The sequence below is a fragment of the Notamacropus eugenii genome, chromosome 1, assembly GCF_028372415.1.
Source record: "Notamacropus eugenii isolate mMacEug1 chromosome 1, mMacEug1.pri_v2, whole genome shotgun sequence".
In the NCBI taxonomy this organism is placed as follows: domain Eukaryota; kingdom Metazoa; phylum Chordata; class Mammalia; order Diprotodontia; family Macropodidae; genus Notamacropus; species Notamacropus eugenii.
Genome location: NC_092872.1, coordinates 190348668 through 190367208, shown reverse-complemented (window position 1 = coordinate 190367208; position 18541 = coordinate 190348668). Strand labels below are relative to the sequence as shown.

Below are 18541 nucleotides of genomic sequence, written 5' to 3'. Positions count from 1 at the left end.
ATATATGTATATAATAAATTTTATTATTAAATTTTTAATTTATGGAATAAAATAAGTATTTCTATAACATGGTATAATAAAACAGTTATTGCATGTGAAATCACAAATCTATTCCTTTAAATATATAGTAAAATTATCATGTAAATTTCTTTTTTCCACTTTTCCCTTCCTTGCCCTAAAGATGGCTGTCATTAGACACAAATATGTGTGTACATATGTGTGTATATATATATATATATACACACATATGTACATATATCTACATGTGAAATTATTATGTACATACTTCCCTTGATCAGTTCTCACTCTGGATGCAAATAGAGTCTTTCTTCATATTTGGGTATTTATAAGAGTCAAATAGTTAACTTGGGTATTTATAATATTCAAAATGACATTTGCTCAAAGTTGTTCTTAAAACAATATGGTAGTTACTGTATACAATATTCTCTTGGTTCTGCTCATTTTATGCTTTATTATTTCATGCAAGTCTAGCCATGTTTATCTAAGATCATTGAGCTCATCATTTCTTACAGTACAGTAGTATTCCATCACAATCACAAACCACAACTTGTTCAGTCATTCCCAATTGGCAGGTATCTCCACAATTTCCAGTTCTTTGACACTACAAAGAGAACTGCTATAAATATTTTAGAATATATAGGTCTTTTTCCTTTTTCTCTAACCATGTCTGGAAATAGACCTCTTAGTGGTATTGCTGCATCAAAGGATATAGGCAATTTAATATCTCTTTGGACATAATTCCTTATTGTCCTCCAGAATGGTTGGATCAATTCACAATTCCACCAACAATGAATTAGTGTCAGTGAATTTAGTCTTACTAAAAATTTTTTTCTCTTCCCCTCAGACATTAGCTAAAATTTCACTCATTCAATAAACTCTTATTAAATGCTTATTATTTGCATATTACCCTGATATATATTGAGAGAGATATAAATATAATTGATAGGATCCCTAACCTGAAGTGATTAGGAAGGGGTCATTATTCATGTATACAAATCAGTGTTATACAATTTAGAATATGATCATGCACATAATGAGAATAGATACTGCTGGTTAGTGCTGGATAGCTCCCAAAATTCACCACCTTCACTCTTACACATGTGCTGCTAAATGAAGGTGGAGAAAATCACAGAACCATTTTGACTGGGTCCACTACAAATTTTTGTAGCATAACCTTCACTGAACCCTCACTGGTGCTAGGCAGTGTTTATCTTCCTCATCAACTCACTATCTCACTCTCCACATCCCATTCTTCCAAAACTTTTCATCTCCCCTTAAGCCTGCCATGACTCCTCTCTCCCATCATCTCAGCTGAGAGACTTGTGTAATATTTTACAGAAAGAATTGAGGCTATTCTCTGTTAATTCTCTTTTCCCCTTCATTCCTCATTTTCTAATACTCAGATTCCTTTTGCTACTTATTATCTCCTTCATTCCTCTCTCACATAATGAAGTGACCTTTCTCATTATCAAAACTAAACCTTCTGTTTGTTCAAGCGATCCCATTCCATATCCCATCTCTTCCAACAGATTGCTCCCTTCATCATTCCTATTCTCACTTAGTTTCAATCTCTCCCTGTCCATTGGCTCATTACTTACTATTTACAAACATGTCCGTGTCTCCCCATCCTAAAAAAAAAAGTTCCCTCATTTGGTCCTTCCATCCCCACTGTTGTCCTATTTCTCTTCTGCCCTTTGTTAACTAAATTCCTCAAAAAAGTCATCTACAATTTACATTACAAATTTCATTGTTTTGAATATTGATTTGACTATTAATAAATAATATTTTAATTGCTAATAATTAACATGAATAATACAGCTTATATAATTTTATATAACACATACTTAAGATTTGTAAGTCACTTTACACACATTATTTCATTTGATCCTCACAACAACTCTTGTGAAGCAAGTACTACAGGTATTATTATCCCCATTTTACAGGTGAGAAAATTGAGGCTGGGAAAACTTAAGTGACTTGTCTGTAGTCACATTGAGTAAATTACAGGGGTGAGATTTGAATTCCAAATCCAACACTTTTATCACTTTTGTCTCTCTAGGTCAAGTAAATATCACGGGCTAAAATGAACATCAAATTATATTACATCTTGAGATTTGGGATCATGCTGACAATGAATTTTGGGTAAATATATAAAATACTCTAATAATTTATTTTTTGGCACAGGGAATGCCACGGCATTTCACTTTGATGCATAGTCTGTGCAGCATTAGAAAAATGCTCAAATGAAAAAAGCATACGAAATCAATAGCTTATCCTTTCTTTCTTTCTGCATTTTGACCAAATCACACTTTCTTGCAAACTATTTGGACATTTTACAATTTGATTTTCTGCTTGGATCCAGTCCTACAAAACCATGGAATAGAAGAGTTAGGGTTAAATCAGAACTGATCTGAGGTTGCTGGCTCTCAAGCCGTTGGACAAACCAAATCAAAAAATCACAGGGCAGTTTATCAATATAAAGCCACTTTGCAAACATAATGGCAAGAACAAGAAGTTTCAGATGCATCCAAATGGACCAAGAGGATATGTTTCCTTCCAACTCAGCTGGTAGCAGGCTTAGTTTAGGTTTCTCTGGCTTCAGTCCCTGAAAACCTTTCTGAATCCGCATCTCATAGACTCCCTAACAACTGCCCTTACGATCTATAAAATCTTTTTCAGTTATTCTTTTCACTAGACATATTAACCTGAGTCTCAGATGCAGATCTCTGTGCTTGGAAATTCCATATGCTCAGGCAGAAGTGTATTGTGATCTGTTGGGAACAACAGGCTTTAAGAATCAATGAACTGATCATTCAGTCATACATTACACACCTATTACATGTCCAATGGCAGCAAGGTGGTTCAGTGGATAGAATGCTGGATCTGGAGTCAGGAAGACCTGAATTCAAATCCAGTCTCAGACACTGATTAGCTGTGTGACCCTGGGCAAGTCACTTAACCTCCATTTGCCTTAATCCACTAGAGAATGGCAAACCATGCCAGTATCTTTGCCAAGAAAACCTCTCAGACAGTATTGGCATGTTATGGTCCATGGAGTCACAAAGAATTGGACAAGACTGAATGACTCAACAGCAACGACAACATGCCAGTCACTGGGTTGGACTCTGGGGATATAAGTACAGAGAATGAAACAATCTCTGTTTAGAAGTAGTATATACTGCAATGTGAGACAAGTACATATAATAATATTATATAAAGGGGATAAATACAAGGGAATTCAATAGAAGGTAGTTTGGGAGGGAGGGCACTAGTAGTTGTGAGGATCAGGATACAGCACCTACCTCATAGGATTGTTTTGAGATAACACAACAAAAGCTGTGAACGTCAAAGAGCTGTTGTCAAACTTCATTGACTTCACTTCCTCATTATTCCCTCATTTCCAAATTTTGCAGGTTGGTTTCTTTTCCCTCTCGTCTACTGATGCTGATTTTTCAAAGGTTATCAATGATCTAATTACTAAATGGTTTTATTCTTTTCAGTCCCCAGTCTTCTTGAATTAGCCCCCCATGTTCAATCAGTTGTCAAGTTTTGTCAATTATATCATCCCTCTTGCATCTACTCCTTTCTTTCTATTAATACATTTTGACATTCTCACTATCAGTTAAGTGAAATTAAATTATATCTGTTTGAGAGGATGGCTTGCAGGATCTTCTCAGAGAGATGAATTAATGTTGGAGAAATTGATTTCATCATAAGCCCAATGTAAATAAAAAGCCTCATTTCAAATTATTCTTGATCATTCCACATTTCATTCAGCGCCTCTTCAAAGCCTTCTGCCTGTAGTAGTAGTTTCCATTCTGATATCCTTTGTAGCTTCAAGTCCTCCCCAATCTACCCCCAACATATCACCAAAATAATCTTCCTAAGGTATACATGTGATCATGTCCCACCCCAGCTCAAAAACCTTTGGTTGCTTCCTATTGTCTTTAGGATAGAAAGTAAAACAAAACAAAACTCCTTCACCTCGCATTTAGGGACCTCCATAGCCTGGCTCAAACTTCTCTTTCCAGCTTTATTTCACATTTATTTCACCCCTTTACACATTCTGTATTATGAACAAATTGAGCTACCTGTTCCTGAACTTTATATTCCTTGTCTAACTTTCCTGTAGTCACACAAACTGTCTCCCATGTCTGATGTATACTCCCTCCATATTTCCCCATTTCTGAATCTTTAGCTTCCTTCAAGGTTCAATTTAGATGCTTCCATTCTTCTTCAGTCTTTCCTGATCCCACACTTTAAAGTATTCTTTCCCTACCCAAATTTTTTCAGAGCACCTTGCCAAGATTCTATCTTTGCCCCTTCTGTCACTCCCTAACTTGAATCATATTTATCTGTGTTCTTGAAGTATTTCGGTGGTATAATATGAATTTCTTGAAGGCAGGGATAACACAATTTTAAAAATTTTGCCTCACCAGGACCTAGCATAGTACTTCATAAGACGTAGACACTCAATGTTAGATAAATGAATGTTTTAGAGGACATTTCTGGTCAGGTTAGAGTGGTTCCGGATCACCTCCGAGACCTCTTCTAACTCTGAGAATCTACATGTGAGTATAAGGGTGAAGTTGCCAAGGGGCACAGGTAACTTAGTCAAGAAGTATTTATTAAGCTCCTGCTATATCTCAGGCACTGGGGATGCAGAGATGAAGTGCAAAGTGAAACAGACTTTCTCCTCATGGAATTTATATTCTTTCAGGATTCAGTGGGGATTGGAACCCAAATTTAGTATTTCTACTCCATGGGTGGAATAGTTAAAAGTAGTGGTTTAAAAATTAAAAATTCAGTCAACCTATTTATTTATTCTACAAGAATCTGTTTGGCTGAACTTTTACTTTTTTGGCTACTTTTTGTTGTTATTGCCAGAATGTGTTGGTTGTTCTAAATAGTCTAAGTCTGAGCCACTGAAGGTCAACTCTGAGTCATATTTATCATCATCATCACTATGATATTCACTATGTCCTAAGATGGCCATTTGTTCTGACTTTTTCAACTTTGCAAACATTTTGTTCTCTGCTTTCAAGATGCCATCAGGAGTGGGAACACATATAGATTTCCTCCCTAAGGTTTGACTGAGTCATCAAAGGCACAGATGTTCTGAAGATCCATTGCTATAATTACTTCACTCAGTTTCTTTGGTCAGTTTCTCTACCTTTGAGGGTGAATCTGATATACATAGTGTAAGAAAATGCTTCTGACCTAGCTTCCAAGGAAAGACTTTATACAGCCTAAAGTTAATTTCCAAACTGGGGCTTCTGATACTTGTCTCAAGTGAAGTAAAATTCATCTGTATACTTAACAATTATTAAATACTTCCTCTGTAGTGCTTCTACAAAAGTCTTATTCCAGTGCCTCTCTCTGACAGAGAAGTTACTCTGAATCCTCAAAGCTGATGCTGGTGGTTGGCAAGTTATGCCAAATTAGAATTGTTTTGAGTAGAGACTCTGTGATAGATTTTATGTTTGTTGTTCAAGGACCATGCTAGCACAACAAGTAGAAACCGACCATCAGATGGTGAAATTTTTGCCTCCATTGACTTTTAGCAGTTAAGTAACATACTGATTTTGAGTAGGAGCTCATTTGCCAAGTATGGGACAAAATAATAGAAAATTATGAGCATTATCATCTCACAAAGTAGAGAGGGAAAGCAACTGAAGAGAAAATGAATCTGAAGAAAGCTTGATATAAGATCTAATTAAGACAAATAATCCAAAGAGCATTTACAGAGGAGAATAGGAACGTAACAAAAAAATGCAAAGTAGACTAAATCATTTCATGTTACTGTAGGACATATGCAAAATGACTCTCAGTCCCATAAATCTGCTTCTATGGTAACTGATAATGGAGAAGGGTCAGAAAATGCGACGGGGAGACCTAAGAATCACAAAGATTAAAATGCTTATAAAAATAAGTTAATTGTTGGTAGTCTTCACATGATCTTTGTTCAATGATCAATGAGGTGCCATGTTGCCAGAAAAAGAATCCATATTAACATATTCACTATAAATGAAGTTGTATCTAACTGAAAGGAGATAACTTGGCTTGCAAATTCTTCTCAGAGAGAAAGAAGTAGATTAGAGATCTTTGAAAAGTTGGGTTCATACTATGCCCAAAGGCACATGAAAAAACTAATTTCATAGGACAATTGATGATTTCATATTTCGGTGCTTATGAGAACAGCAACAGAGAGTTCATTGTGGAGATAATTATTGCTTTTGCATAAACAAGTATTCCAGAAGATGAAGAAGCAGAGAAATAATATGAAGGACTTGGCAAGCTCTTCCAGGACAAATCAATATATACCTGGATAACTAATGACTTCACTGTAAAAGTGAGCACACAGGAGAATAGTAAAAATGGAATAAAAAAGGAGGATAGGGCACCCAGGTGGCATAGTGAATAAAGTGCCATGCCTAGAGTCAGGAAAACTCACATTCCTGGGTTCACAGCCAGCCTCAATCACTTCTAGCTATATGACCTGGGGAAATCACTTTATCCTGTTTGTCTCAGTTTCCTTATTTATAAAATGGGCTAGAGAGGAAAATGGCAACCCATTCCAGTATCTTTGCCAAGAAAACCTCAAATGGGGTCATGAAGAGTCAGCTACAGCTGAAATGACTGAACAATAACAAAATGTGATGGAAAATAGGGTTTGTTAGAAAAAAATAAAGGAAGCTACTAGCTTGTAATGTTCTCAGAAGTCTCACAACTTCATGTCATAATGTAAGAGACATGATTGGGTATTCTCACTTCTGTCTGAAAACTGACTGAACCGAGCCACAGAAAGGCAAACTTGTTTGAAGAACTGGTTTATATACGTGAGTTATAGAAAAACAAGTGGAAACACCAGTTTGGCCTTTTCCACATGCTTTCCTCTTCCCTGGACTTCGAGACAGGAGCAAAACAGTCAACTTGTGTCATGAAGCAGAGGAGAAGGAATTCTATCCTCATATACAATTTCCTGCCCTTCAAGAGTAGTTAATGGTTGTGGGCAAAAAGATGTGTTAAGCTTCCTACACTTGCTTACATGTACTAAGAGAAAGATCATGGACTACAAACTCCTAGCTTCCTTCTGCCCTTGTCTCCTATTCTGAGAATAGTCAGTCAGGCAACAAGGATTTAAAGACTAGGTTTCCTGAGAATGGATTTTTCTTATCCAAGATAATGGTTACATCACTGATCACTTCTATACAAGCACATATCAATAATGGGTGTGTGTTTCTACACTGTCTGAGAGAAGAAACCTTGAGAGTTCACTTTTCCTGCTATGGGAGTTACTTTATAAGTCATATAAATTACATAGTTCCTAAATTCTTGAGTTCCCAAGAAATAGAAAGCTACTGAGTTTAAGAATAAATCACTGGTCTGCTAAATGAAAAGTTGCTCAATAGAATTCTTCATGGTGAGGGAAGAGTATATTCAATGTGGTCCCCACAGATGGAAGACTCAGGGTATGAGAAGAGACGTCAAGAGATTTGGACCTAACTAATCCTCCTTACTACTTCCATGTGTTTGTCCATTAGTACAAGTCTAGTGTGAGGGAAAATAGTTTAAACGGTCCCCTAATCGATGCCCCCCCCAATATGAGAAAGTCTAATAGGCTATTTGAGCATCTTATGTTTCCATCTGTTCACAGGATCCTGTAAGTTCTTTGAATTTTATGCATTTTCTGTGGAATGAAATAAAAACTTTCTTATACTCATGCTTTTAGTTCATCAAATATCTGTCTATATAGGAGTTGGGGACTTTGTTACCACATTTTGGAAAACCTAGATACAAACTATATCTAAGCTTTATGTTGAAGATTTTCTCAGAGTTAAGCTCCAGATTGAGGGTGATGAGCCCTTTGGGGCTCATAGTTAGAACTGATCTATATTACTTCAGAGGACTTGGAGATACCTGGGTCATGGATTACAAGTCAGATAGTGCTGGACAAAGTGAACCCAAGTATCCACAGAATTCTCTTCAGAATCAGCTGCCAATCTGTAGTCAGATCATAGAATGATTAGAATAAAGGTTAAATTATTATTTATTTAGAATACATGATAAAGATGAAAAGGCAGATGTTTTAAATCCAAATGCTTAAAATCCAAATATTTTAACAACCAATTGATGCTAAAAATATTTCTTAAGGTGTTTTCTTTTTGGGGGGAGGGTAGAATTCATTGCTAGGGGAACTCTCAGTGTGGAAATTCCATTCACGGATGCTGATTGCCTGTTCTTTTGTGACTTATAGTCAGTTTTCTAATGTACTGAGAGATTAAATGATTAAATGATTAAATGCAGCCATTATGATTCAGAGTCACAACTGGAGTAGATAATTTTTTACTTCAAAGCTGGTTCTCTATGCAATACATAATGCTGCTCTCCAAAAGAACTTTAAACAGTGCAAATATAATTGCCACAAACAGGGAGGCAAAAGAACTCAGAAACTATCTCAGTCACCACAGATTTTATCTCTTTGCCAAATGGAGTCATGAAAGTCAAGGACTTCATAACTCTGTAGCATAACCTCCTTTGTAAAAACATTTTGGATGATGGTATAGGATAATATGAGAAATATCATCTCAGAAAAGAGTAAAAAATCAATTCAATAATCATTTATTATGTGCCTACTATGTGCCTGTGCTAAGCACTGAGGTACAAATAAGAAACAGAAAGACAGTCCTGCTCTCAAGGAGCTTACAACCTAATGGAAAAGACAATACACAAAAGGAAACTTAAATGTTGAGGAACAATCCAGGGGGTACCTGGTGCAAGGGCATCTTGTTCTGTGGAGTTGAAATCATGCAGAGCTGCAGATTCAAAGTGAACTAGGAGTCCAGTTTCTGCTCTCTGTAAAGAAAGGCTTTGGGAAGAGTTTAGTACTCTATCCTCCAGATCTCTAATTAGAGAGAGGTTGAGGAAAGTGGTATCAAAGGCTTGGGTAGTGATGAAATTAGAAATGATGAGCTTATACTGGGAGGAGCGTTTTATTCTGTGGAGCTGAAACCTGGCAGAGATGTAGATGCAGAGTCTTGGTGTGTGATACAAGCAAACTATCCTCCCACCAGCATTATAGAAGAAACTGGAAAGAAAACAACAAACGGATGTGATACAGGATGAATTTGTCAGTATTTTTACATTATTTATTTTCATTGTCAACTATAATTGAAGTATCATTTTTGGTATTTACTTAAAGAAAGGATGATGATAAAAGGTACAATTATTGCAACCATTGTATTGGGTGGATCTTTTATGCAGTTTTTATGGAGAATTGTAGACAAGAATTACATAGAATGAAAAGGCATGGAAAAGGCAACCCAAAACAATGAATACATGAATCTATCAAAGGTCAATGTATAATGCACTCTGGGAAATGCATGATTAAATAAGACCTAGTCCTTGCTATAAAGGAACTTTTGATTGTCTAATAGAGAGAGATGACATGACACATACACGTGATGTGTATCTGTGTGTATATATGTATATATACAAACACAGACTTAAAACATGTATATATAAACATATGCATGACTATATCACATATATACATGTAAGTAGTATGTATCCACATACATAGACACAAACCCTTTCTATTCTTACTTCTTCTGTATCTGCTCTCTTCTGTCCTTATCATATTCTGATCTGTATAATATTTATCTTTCTGTGTGTCCTATACACACACACAATGAAATGCACAGACATATATGTATGCATGCATATACATGTGGACACTTGAACCAGCACACAAAATCATGTATTTAGCCATTCATTTAATAAGCACTTATGATTTGACCCTGCTGCAAATACAACTGAAGGGGGAGGATAGTGATAAATATCAGTAGCAAGAAATGGAGAAAACAAGATTAAGTGGGCTGCCGTTGCCTTAGCAAATCTATTTGGTTCAAGCTTAATGAGCATTATTCTTTCTTGGTGACTGTAGTATGTTGAGGACAAAATGGACTCTAAATTAAGGGGGGAAACTTTATTTTTGGTAGCACAAAATAGAGAAGATCCATGCAATAGATAGTGAAGACTTCACAAAATGAAGAACGCTAGGTGAACTTTAAATGTCCTGTTAAACATTATATTTAACTGCATATTAATCGGGTCAAGCTACTATGTCTCTAATGTAGATGGATGGTGGGTATATCAAACTCGACTCACAGTCCTTGCCTTGATCCCCTTGGATGGATGGATAAATGCAGATGAAACTCCAGCCATAGCTCTGTCTGGTCCTAGGAACTTCATCCAGCCCATGGATGTCTCCAGGTTTCCTAAACTCTTTAAACTGGCCAATTAGACCAGAATATGGAGAGCTTTACTGCAAGATGTTTGTATCTTTCTGTCTTCTGTCCATTATAACTTGTGAATTATAATTCCAGTGAATGTCCAAGTGGGGCTTTTAACTGAAAAACCCGATGTACTTTGTCTTCCTCTGTTGCACAGTGATCCCTGTCCTAAGGACCTTCCTCTTTTTATCTTCAGTTTGCTTTCCATGTGATCCCCAGGATTTAGCACTGGAAGGGATCTTAGTGGTCATGTATTTCAACTTCCCTGTTTTATAGATGAAAATGAGGCCCAGAGAGAGGAAATGACTAGACCCAAATTGCAAAGATAGTAAGAAGCAAACCTGAATCCTTTTATTCCTATGCTTTGTACTGTACCAAGCTGCTACTTCATCTTATTCTTGGTGTATGTTAGAAGGAAGCACGATGCAGTGAAAACATATACATAACACTGAGATTTCACACTTGTGAGGTCAGAAGACTAGTGGAATCTTCAAACAGAAACAGGAAATTTCCAAGAGAAGTGGGTTTGAGGCAAAAGATAATCACTCTGTTTTGGAAATGTTAAGTTTGAAATATTTTTGGACATCCCACTTGAAATATTCACTAGGTATATGGTGTTGTGAGACTGAAGTTCAAGGAAGAAATTGGACTTGGATGCTCGTGCACGTGCGTACACACGTATACAATATCCATATGTATGTGCATCCCTTCATCTGTATAGAGATGATAATTAAACCCATGTGAAGTTTCGTTTCCTTATATCTAAAATGGAGACCATATCTTCATTATTTATCACAAGAATGTTGGTAGGACTTAGTGAAATTTGGGTGGAACCGAACTTCCCTGTAATTTTTATTGTTTTTATTCTACGATCTCTGGAGGGAAACAATGTGCTACAGCTCATTTACAGATGGGAAGGACTGATAGCCTCCAAAATTGTGGATGTATAAGATGAGGCTGGCTTGGTAAATTTTAGAAGAAGAACTCAGCCCAAATGATTCTTCTCATGACGGTATTTGAGAAAGGGTGACAAAATAAAATGTTAAGGCTGTTTGGTGAAGGTGTCACTGGGGAGGTGGAGGTGGGGGCATCTTCCTTCTACCACACTGCCCTTCAGAGCACACCACCTCTGCCTCCGGATAAAGTTTTCTCATTTTAATCCTCAGGTTTCTTCTGATTCATTTTGCTTCATTTTTGACTAATGTGGACTGGGAATCAAATCTTAGTGTGGGTGAGAGGAAGCAGATTGATATTTCAGTTCTTAAAGAACTGGACTACCTTCATTTCAGTAGGTGGAAACTTTTCTGAAAGGTTCTCTGGTGTTTCCACTGCCTTATTTCCCACATGTCACTTTTAGGGGGAAGGAGAAACAGAGTGGGGGAAATAGAGGGGAGGAAGAAAGGAAAAAGGCATAAAATTATCCCTTATGACAAGCCTTATAAGAATTCCCTTTGAAAAACCTTTTGGTTTTAGTTTTCTAGCTGTAAGGAGGACCTCCTCCCCTCTCCCCTCATCCCTAATTGTGAACTCCTTGTTTCTCTGGAGGGACTAGAGCCCTTCATACTTAGCTTCATCACTGGGTATTATTCCCCTAATGGTTTTTATAGAATGAGACTTCCTTTGTAATGTCCCCTGGGTTAAACTAAGAAATTCATTAGATAGGAATGATATTCTAGGCAGGGAGGGCTAGAACAAATGGAGCTCAAGGAAGGTGAAATATTACTTGTGAAAGAAGGGAGTGATACCTGGAGTTCACATTGCTGAACATGTCTAAACCTATGACTAAATAAAAATGATACAGGCCTGCCAGAAACGTTGGTATGTGGGCCACACCTTTAATAGAAACAGACTGGAGGACAATGTTAGCCAGGTAAAAGAATGTTCAGGTGAACTCATTTTTATCAATTCTAATAAGAGTCCAAATTTCCAATTTTCTTTTTTAGTGGATGATTAGGCACATGACAAAAGGGTTCCAACAAAGGTTCCTTTTTAAAATGAAACTTCCCTAATGCACTCAAATGTTTGTTCTAGGCAATGAATTCCCTAGAGTGGGACTAGAAAGAAGGGACGCTGGCATTTCCTGTTTTTCCTCAGTCATTAACACTCTTTTCTTTCTGAAATAACTGTATTATCCTGAATATTCTTTGTATATTAAATTTACCTAATAAAATGTAAGCTTCTTGAAAGAAGAGATTTTTTTTCTTTTTTTGTCTATGAATACAATTTAATTTGGGTGGGTAGGTGACTCAGTGGATAGAGCACCACTCAGCTTCCTGAGTTACAATCTGGCCCCAGACATTTACTAGCTGTGTGACCTTGGGCACCTGTTTGCCTCATCAATTCCTCATATGTAAAATGAGCTGGACTATCAAGTCAGCTCCAGATGTAAATAGATACATCTCCCCCCCCCCCCAAGGTTTTAGGAGCACTTTTAAGGTTTTGGAAGATTCTTCTAACCCTAAATACTATTGGTTTGAATCCCATTCCAATGTGTTTTCCCCAAGAACAATTGACAATTATATTTCTCTTCTCTATATCAGTGACTGATCCAGTAATTAGCACCACAATAACATTTAGGGATATTTACTAAAGATTTAGCAAAACTACAGCACAAAAATATTTTCCTCAATACCAGGGCAAATTCCCTTCTCTACCCCCTTGGTCCTTGGGGAGAATAGATTCATATATAAAAGACACAGTAAATATTTACTGAAATTAGTTCAGTGCAATTAAATTGAAAGAACAGTGAATTAAAAGCATAAGTAGGCATAGAATATGGGGTGTGCCTGTGTGTGCTGGCATATTTATATACAGGTAGAACATGCTGACAGAACACCTATAATTTAGAGGTGAAAGACTTTGACTCCAGTTACTTTATTATCAGTTATGATTTAAGGCAAGTAAAACCTTCATTTGGTCATCGGTCAAAAAAGAACAATGACACTTTCTCTACCTACCTTGATTCTTTTAAAAAAATTAAATTCTGAATTAAAGAGCACCAAAAAAGAGAACAGAAAGAGGATTATACCTGAAACCAAGAATCTATTATGTACAACTTGCTTTAAAGAAAAAGTATGAAAGAAATCCAACATATTACTTTCAAAGCCATCCTGCTTGTCCGTTTGCTCCTAAATTTCCTCCGGTTTCCTTCTAAGTATTTTTAAGATGTTTCCATGACTCTTTTATGCTTTTCTTTTTGTCAATATTATTGCTAACTTTCTCTTTTTTCTAATCCCTCTCTCCAAATAAAATGATAGGAAAGCAATCCTTATAACCAATTAGCGGAGTATATCAAAACAAGTCCACACATTTGCCATGTCCTTAAATGTATCTCTTTCTACACTTTGAGTCCATCACTCCGTTGTCAGGAGGTAGGTAGCATGCTTCATCTTTCCTGCCTTGCTCCTGTGTAATGAACAAGACAAGGGGTGTGAATGAGTTTTGTAAATGTAAAACCCAGATTTAAATGTAAAATATTGCTCTTAGGCAAGCTTAAATCTTCTGACATCTAATGATCAATTTTAAGTGAAGACTCAGTATCTCTGAAATTATAATGCAAATCAGTGGGGGAAAGGACTCTTTTTTACACTCAACTTTTCAGTGGTATGGTAATTGAATGATATGAAGTTATGGCTATTCTGTGAGCATGTGCTACCTGTATACAAATATGCCAGCACACCCCAAACTCTATGCCTGCTTGTGCTTTAAATTCAGTGTTCTATCAGTTAAATTGGATTTCAACAAATATCTACTGAGTGTCTTTTATGCGTGAATCTGCTCTCCCCATGGACCAAGGTGGTAGAGAAGGGAGTTTGTTCTGGTATTTTTGGGAAACTATGTATTCTCTGGTATTCCCTATGCTTATACTGTGATGACCTAAATACTATCTATCACCCCACTAAAGTGATGCTTCCTTAGCAGCACAAACTCTCTTTCTCCAATGAATTTGATTTTGATAGGCAAGTGTCTGTTTTCCCAAGTGACAAAATGAACATGAAGCTTTGACTTGGAACTCCATCCAGCCTGGAGGGGGATGGGCCGGGGAGGTACTTGTGTTTGCCCCAGAAATCTTCCAACCAGACCAAGCCAAGCCAAGGTAAAGAAGACACCACCTGCTGCATCATTAAATTATAACCAGAGCTGATATTCATTCCAGAAGCTTTGGGTTAGTTTGCTTTTCTTGGTGAAAGGGCAATTGTGATTGGCCCACCCAGTGAGAATTATCATGTCTTATCTCTGGCTGGTTATTATTTGATTAAAAGAGACTTCCTCCTCCTGCTCAGTTTCAAAACAGAGAACTGGTTGGGGCATTTGTGTTTGGTGAGTTTACAATCATCAGAGACTTTTGCTGAGGTTACTGGAGAATTTCCTAAGTCCTGGATCTGCTGCCCATCAGCCAGGCTCCACAAATAAGCATCTAGAAGAGTGAAGTCCCTGCTTTTAGACTTTCCCTGGCTAGTGGCGGTCTCTCCAGAGCAGTGAGCTGGCTTATTTTATATTAACCTGTTACAAACTCCAAACCCCCTCAGCATCTGAGCAGCCAGGTAACTTTTCTATGCTGTCCTATTTCTTGAGTGGTCTCCTGGTGGACAGGGTAAAGGAAACTCTGTTAGATCCAAAGGGGTGGAGGTGGTACTTTCAGATACTAAGGTCTGAATATTGGAAAAAAGAGAAGATAACTATGGAGATGCTAAATTTAGAAAAACTTAGAAACACTTCTGGCCATCCAGATCCCTCCCTGGGTTCTGAAAATAACAATGGTAACATGAGTGTGTTCCCTTGTTTGTTGTTTACCTTGGGAAAGACAACTAACCAGACAAGCTATGACCAATTAATTTAAGTTCTGAAAGGCCTTTGCTTTACCTTTCTCTTGGCCAGCAAATTTTCCTATAACTAGGGGTTCTTAACGTGGTCTATGAATTTGGTTTTTTTAAGAAAAGGTTTGGAGGATTGTATTTTAACGTAATTGGCTTCCTAATCTTATGTATTTTTTGCATTTAAAAACTATATTCTGAGGAGTCCTCAGGCCTCAGCAGTCTGCTAGAAGGGTCCATGCCAAAAATTAGATTGAGAACCTTAGCTCTAAGCTTATTGATTTTGTACAAATTCTTTCTTGGTGCTTTCTTTTCATGGCTGCATCTCCAAAGGGTGGAAAAAGAGATTAGTCCCTAAAGTTATACACTTTACCCATCCACAAATGTATGTGGGGTATGAATATAACTGTTTGCCCTTTGCACTTATTAAAGGACAACCTGAAGATGTTCTGGGAAAAGCCCCCAGTTCTGAATTCCCTTCCTAAGGCCTGCTTTCCCAGTTTGCTTCATGATTATATTTTATTTGAGATGTGTTTCCTTTCATTTGTGCCATAAGAGACTTTTAGTGGATGAGGAAATTGGCCAGAAACGTATGTTAAAGGCTATTCTCTGTGATGAAAGCTGGAGTCCTTGTGGTGACCTGATAACGGTCACTAAGCAAAGGGATGATGAAGTGGAGAGAGTTCGCATTTTTAAAAGATGCCTGGGGAAATACATGTTGTGAATATAAAGAAAAAGAAGCGGACTTTTATGGGCTTCATATGAAACGCCATATGAAATTCCTTATGCTCCGTGAGTTATGAAGCAATTATTCAAACTACTTTTCTTATACTTGATTTTTCTGACTATTTTAAGTCTTATTTTTCCTTAATGCTTTTTCTTTAATTCCTAGTTGCTGTAATCTGAGGTCTAACTAGGTTAAGGAGCCTAGACTATTGACCCCGGGTACTGAAATGGAGGGCAAAGGGACTTCATGAATTACAAATCTTGTATTCGCCATGCAGATGCTGCTACGACTGGAACGTTTCCTATCTCCCCACTAAATTGATGTTTACTTAACAGGTTGAGCTTTCCCCAGTGGTTCTGAGTTTGATGGGCAAGGGCCTATTGTTTCATGTGACAGTATGAGGCATTAGGCTTTGGAGAATGGGGAAACTCCAATTTCCTGGTGATCTTGGCATAAAAAATAGGTCACAGCTAGGTCTGCTGGAGAGAGGCTGTTCTTCAAGACCAAATACAGCCCTGGAGGAAGCAGTAGCACAGACTAAGACAAGTTCTATCCCTTGGATAACTTTCTACCTAATAATGTGGGGTTCTCACTTTGAAGGGTCTCCCTTTAAAGGGACTCAATTCTCCAGGGGGCAGTATACCTCTGTGGATCTCATTTCCCCAGAAGAGAGGGGACTTTCAGGAGCATCACAACGTATTTTACCCCTCTGGGCATAGGGAGAATTCAGGCTGCCAAGAGAGGGTGCTTCTCTTCTTCCCATTAAATTCAGAGAGAAGGTTAATACAGTTATAAGTCAGACCTGGAACAGTTCTTCAGACCATGATCTATCCTCTTTCTCCAGGTCCCAGAATCCCTAGCTATGACTCTGGCAGATACATATCTTCTGAGCCATTTTTGTTCAGGGAATGTTTTTTAGATAAAAGGCTTATTCTTTTCATATGAAATGGGGCAGTGCTACTAGCAAGCCTCCTCTGCTAATGGAACCCCCAAGATTATTAAGACTAGCAGGTCCTGTTTGAAATAATATTTGTTGCTGATTAATCTGATATTTCATTATCAGAAATGACACTGACCTTCCATTTTAATAACTTTCTGGAAGCATAAGCTTGAATGGTGTTACATAGGGATTATGCATGTATAGCACTTTAGAGTTGGATGTAACTAAAAGTGGTCATATGGTCTGATTTCCCACCAAGCACAGGAGTACTCTCTCCAGCATCCATGGCAGGTGGTTTTACTCAGCTTCCACTTATATACTTTCAGTGATGTTCTTGTCCAGACTCCTTTTCTAGAATTTCTGCCCTTTGGTTTTTAGTCCTGCCCCCAGTTACCAGACACAAGCTCTTTCTAATAAGCAATCAACAAGCTTTTATTAAACTCTACTACATGCAGGAGACAGTGCTAGGTTCTGGAAATACAAAGACAAAACCAAAACTATCCCTGCTCTTAGAGGGGCTACATTCTACCAGGGGAGTTAATGTGAGCTTACATAAAGGTGTATGAAATACTTGTGGGGGAGACTTTTTAATAGATAGAGGAGGAAGGATGGAGGGATGGGGAGACTTCATGTAAAAAGTGATGCTTGAGAAATTTTGAATGGAACAAGAGCAGAGAAGAGATGGGAGTTCATTCTAGGAATGGGGTGCCTGTTGACCTTTACTGCTAATTATGGTGTGAATGGACCTGGATTCTTCTCTTCACATCTGGGAGAAAGAGAGCTGCCAATTGTATTCTCATCTTCTCCCAATTTGGATTCTTGTGGGATTGAATTGTTTTGAGCTTTGTTTGTTTGCTTGGACCATGTTTTCACAGATTTAGATAACTCCTAGTGTGATTCCATCTTACTACGGATGTAGACTGGCCACTTGTTTGTAAATCGTTATCTTAGAAAGTTACCTGGGATCCTAGATGACTAAAGGACTTGCTGCTGATCACACAGACATTATGTTCCAATAGGTTTTCCTAATCCTAAGACTTACATATACATATGCTAAATTGTACCAGAGTCCAGCTACTGAATCTAATTGATGAATAACCATTCATCAAGCACTTACTATATGTTAGACACAGGACATAGACATAGAAAAGTAGGATGGTCACTGCTATGAAGGAGCTTACTAAATACAGTGCATAGTGATTGGGGTGAGGGATACTACTAACTGGGAGAATCAGAAAGGGCCTTTTGAATGACTTGGCATTTGACTTGAGACTTTAATGAAGTTAGGGTTCCAAGAGATAGAGGTAAGTAGGGAGAGGCATGGAGGATAACTTGTGCAAATGGAGAAGAAAGTTTGAATGCAGTGCATGAGGACCAGCTAGGAGGCCATCTTGGTTGAAGATTAGCAAGAACGAAGGGGAGCCATGTGTAATCTATCAGAAAAGATGAGTGAGAGTCAGAGTTTGAAGACCTTTACAAGTCTAATAGGGAGTTTGTATGTGATCCTAAAGGCAATGGGAGCTGAAGCTTCTTGAACAGGGAAATAAATATTCCTTTAAGGTGCCCTTTAATCATATATTGGTAGCTTTGTGGCAGCTTCAGTTGTTTGCCTTCATTCTCAAAGAGGACCATGACATCAGAAAGGTGATGCCAGGACATGCAAGTGAACTCTATTTAAGTGAGGCAGGGCTGTGCAAAGTCATTAGCCTCACTTTCTCCTTCAGAGACATCTGGGTTCAGAGGA

The 18541-nt window shown here is 37.6% G+C and overlaps 1 protein-coding gene across 7 annotated transcripts in view; it reads left to right on the top strand.

Annotated features, from left to right (window-relative positions):
- Positions 1-18541, top strand: part of GPAM (glycerol-3-phosphate acyltransferase, mitochondrial) — a 90075-nt gene that overhangs the window by 5794 nt on the left and 65740 nt on the right. For 4 of the 7 annotated variants that reach the window (XM_072622328.1, XM_072622327.1, XM_072622333.1 and 1 more), the window contains exon 1: positions 14771-14860. The exons of the other annotated variants lie outside the window; for them this stretch is intronic. The gene's annotated coding sequence lies outside the window, so the exon portion shown is untranslated. Of the gene's footprint in view, positions 1-14770; positions 14861-18541 lie in introns of those variants that run through there. 7 annotated transcript variants of the gene reach the window in all.